This window comes from Dermochelys coriacea, chromosome 2 (assembly GCF_009764565.3).
Source record: "Dermochelys coriacea isolate rDerCor1 chromosome 2, rDerCor1.pri.v4, whole genome shotgun sequence".
Classification (NCBI taxonomy): Eukaryota; Metazoa; Chordata; order Testudines; family Dermochelyidae; genus Dermochelys; species Dermochelys coriacea.
This window is the reverse complement of record NC_050069.1, coordinates 109,292,139-109,296,197: the sequence shown is the minus strand read 5'-3', so window position 1 is coordinate 109,296,197 and position 4,059 is coordinate 109,292,139. Positions and strand designations below refer to the sequence as shown.

At 38.7% G+C, this 4,059-nt stretch overlaps 1 protein-coding gene across 1 annotated transcript in view; it reads left to right on the top strand.

Moving 5' to 3' along the window:
* Positions 1–864, top strand: part of SOX4 (SRY-box transcription factor 4) — an 8,023-nt gene extending 7,159 nt beyond the window's left edge. The window contains exon 1 of the mRNA XM_038388212.2: positions 1–864. This exon is cut by the window's left edge and continues 7,159 nt beyond it. The gene's annotated coding sequence lies outside the window, so the exon portion shown is untranslated.
* Positions 865–4,059: the final 3,195 nt, after the last annotated feature.

Below are 4,059 nucleotides of genomic sequence, written 5' to 3'. Positions count from 1 at the left end.
GTTAATGTCTCACCCATACACACAAAAATCAGCCCCTATTTTCTCCATGTTTACACTCCAATCTGCAGGCTTCTTAAAGTGACAGTATCCCTTATATATGCCACCAGTGCCCAGTGTTTAATCGCATTGATTTCTATGCGGGGGTGAGGGGAAGAATAAAGGTAATACACTGTCTCCTAACTTTAAAAAAATCCCATAATTAAGTAAACGCATATATCGTACAGGCGCTTTAAAGCAACTGGTGCATTTACAGAAAAAAGGGATCCTGTACCTTTAACTTGTAAACCACATCTTTTGCACTTTTTTTTAATGCAAAAAACGTGCCGTTTAAACCACTGGATCTATCTAAATGCCGATTTGAGTTCGCGACACTATGTACTGCGTTTTTCATTCTTGTATTTGACTATTTAATCCTTTCTACTTGTCGCTAAATATAATTGTTTTAGTCTCTTATGGCATGATGATAGCATATGTATTCAGGTTTATAGCTGTTGTGTTTAAGATGAAAAAAGTGAAAACATCTTTGTACATTTAAGTCTGTATTATAATAAGAAAAAAAGAAGATTGTGTGTTTATGTATGTTAATATAACATGACAGGCACTAGGACGTCTGCCTAATGAGGTGGTTCCGTTAAGGGGTTTTTGTTTTGTTTTTTGTTTTTTGGTCATCCATCCTGTGCAATATGCTGTGTAGAATATTTTTGTCTAACGATCACCCCACAACACAACGTTGGGAAAGAGAAAAAAAATCATGCCAGCTAATCATGTCCAGTTCACTGCCTGTCAGATTGTGGATATACCTTCTGTAAATAATTTTTTTTTTTTTTGAGAAGGAAATAAAATCAGCTGGAACTGAACCCTAAACTTTGACTGTTTTTGTCATCATTGTTATGCTACAGCTTTTCTGTGTGACTATTCTGCAATGGTCTTAGACACTGGTACTCTCTGTATTAGCAGTTAAATAAAATGTACTTACAGTGACGACTGTAAAATACATCTTTTTGCAGGAACATGTACCGATCCCCTCCCCCGTCCCCGTGGAGAGTCTTGGCAGGCCAAAGCCTCGCAGTAAATGGATGTTGGTCTGAATGTGTGCCGTCGCTGAATGCTCTCTAGGAATTTTTGTGCATTAACCAAATGCTAATAACCTTTCGCTGGAAGTAGAAAGACTGCAGTGGGAATGGGGGATGGGGACGCTTCACTCGGGGGCTGGGCGAAGCCAGCTGCCATCCGAGGCGAAATCTAGACAGCAGGAATGTGTAGAAGAGGCCACATCAACCGTTTTGTTTGACCTCGTGACTTGAATCCTGCCTTTCCATTTCAGATCTCTCTTGCAGGAAACCTGCCCGGTGGGAGGATTTTTCACTTCAGTCTCACCTCTCCAAGGTGAAAGAGACATTGCTCAGTATCCTAACAAGAGAAAAGAACGTTTAAGTTTATTACAAAAGAACAGGAGGACTTGTGGCACTTTAGAGACTAAGAAATTTATTTGAGCATAAGCTTTCGTGAGCGACAGCTCACTTCATCGGATGCATTCAGTGGAATCTCCCCACTGTATTTTCCACTGAATGCATCCCATGAAGTGAGCTGTAGCTCACGAAAGCTTATGCTCAAATAAATTTGTTAGTCTCTAAGGTGCCACAAGTCCTCCTGTTCTTTTTTGCAAATACAGACTAACACGGCTCCTACTCTGAAATAAGGTTATTAAATATATCTTTTGGAGGGCTTTACCTCCAAAGATTTCAAATGCAAATGAAAGATATTTGCTCGGCTGCTGTGCAGTGTTCTCAGCAGATACATTAATTAAGGGAAGTGGACCCTCTTTCCCCCCACACACCTACCCTAGTTGATATAAGGGGGAGGGCTGCCAAAGTAACCCACAGCCTATTTTGCCATTAACTTTGGCTCTGTTCCCCAGCTTGGAAGGAGTGAAGCTTTAACATATGCAGACATCATAGCAACAAGGAGACTCTAGGGAAGGAAAATAATTGTCACCGTTTATTTGTACAGTACAGTAGGCATGCTGTTTGCAAATTGAAAGGCCAACTTTCTGGGTGCCTTGGATTTTACAAGATTTCCTCAGGCAGGGTGCTGTTTATATTCCTATGCATCTTTGTCACAACTTCTTAAGCATAGTGATAGTGAGTGGCTATCAGTAAAGCTGTCAAGAGTTGAGGAAACTTGGAAATAAAGTAGGTGTGGGGAAGCCTAGTATTTGCATTGTAAACTGGGGGGAGGGGAATGTGAGAACCTAAACTAAGCAGTTCATTGTACTGTAAATTTAGTTAAAATTGAGTCATTTGAAAGTAGTCCAGCTATAGTATTTCAATAAAATTTCTCCTTTGGAAAACCTATGTATCTTTAACTATTCCAGTAGTATATAAATTCCAAATAATCCAAGACTTCTGTTTTTTGCTCTTTATAATTTCTTTACAAATTAACACTATATCCGAAGTGAGCTGTAGCTCACGAAAGCTTATGCTCTAATAAATTTGTTAGTCTCTAAGGTGCCACCGGTACTCCTTTTCTTTTTTCATTAGACCTGTGTAACTTTTTACATAGGCATTTAGAATAAGTCTCCTTTAACTTGAACCTGTGGCATTCTGATTATAGGTGGCCTGTTTGAATCAAGGACTACATCTGTGTTTTTGCAATGACAGACTACTCTTTGTCTGCTTTTTTGGCCATGTGTCTTGTCTAATGGGAGTTTAATTATACTAAACATGTGTGTGCTTTCTTAAATCTGAATCAATTTTCATTCCCATGGGGATATACATCAGAACTGTAATAATAAACAAACTCAAAACTTAGGAGCGATTGGATGACTTTGTTTCAGGCACCCAAACGTGATGCAAAGTAGATTCTCTGGAGAATTTTAATTAACTCTTTGCAAACGGTGATAAAAACCAACATTTAAGTTGAGCACAATTGGAACGGGGGTGGGAATGGGAATGTGATGATTTCATAAACTGTTAGGGCGGACCCAACGGGCCTGCAGCCAGAGCCATGATCAACTGCAGGGCAAGAGGGTAAATCTGAGGAGAAGACTGCCTGAAATGATGGGTTGAGTATATATAGGCTTCTTCACTCTGCAGTTTCTCTATTCACTATTGTGGAGCATGTTATTCTGCTAGATACCTACTCGGCGTGGGAAAAAGCAAAGGTGTTCAGTTAGCCAAGGCAAACCCTTCAGTACTCACATGTCCTTCCCCTACACCCATCCAAAAAAAAGAAAAATTTGTATTGTACTCTAATATTTTGTAAAGCACATTTTAAAATTCCATATATATATATATATATATATATATATATAATTCCATCTGGGTATTAATTTACTGTTGGGTTATCCATAAACATTCCTTTCTTTGAAAAAATACCACACATTTAATTTGGGATTTTGCAGAGCTACTAATGTGACGGAGGTTATTTTTACACCACACTACCCTAAATCAACTCCTGTATTGTATTTCTAATTCGGAATGATAGAGTTAATGGCACTCTAATTTTTCCCTTAACATCATCCACTCAAACTTATTTCTAAATTCTCTCATTTCATGATAGCATTTAAAAATAAAATAAAAAAAATCCCGGTAGGAGCATCAGTGGAGTTTCTCCCACGTTTGCTACCCATATGACTCCTACACATCCTTATCAAAACATGTGTACTGGGGAGGGCCGTATCCTTTTGTGGGTGGTGGGAGGTGGCAGGGGGAGTGATGGAAATTACAGTAGTAATTAGTGTGTGTAAATAAAATCTCACCATTGTAAGGATTTTGAAGTGGCTAATATGGTGTAGTTTACACACACAGGCTTTTGAGGCTAGACACAGACTATGGAAAAAAGAATATATGGGGGTGGTGGCAAGATTGAATTGCAGTTTCTTCCTACTGACAGCATTTGGAATTCAGTCAGACCATGAGCCCTGAGCATTTAGATTGTGCCACAATATGTCTATTATCTCTAATGAGATTTTACCGTTGACTACAGTTAACTTGGAGGGTTTTATGGTTTCCTGCATAAGTTGTTTTCATTTTCAGTTATAATAAAGTTCAGTATTAC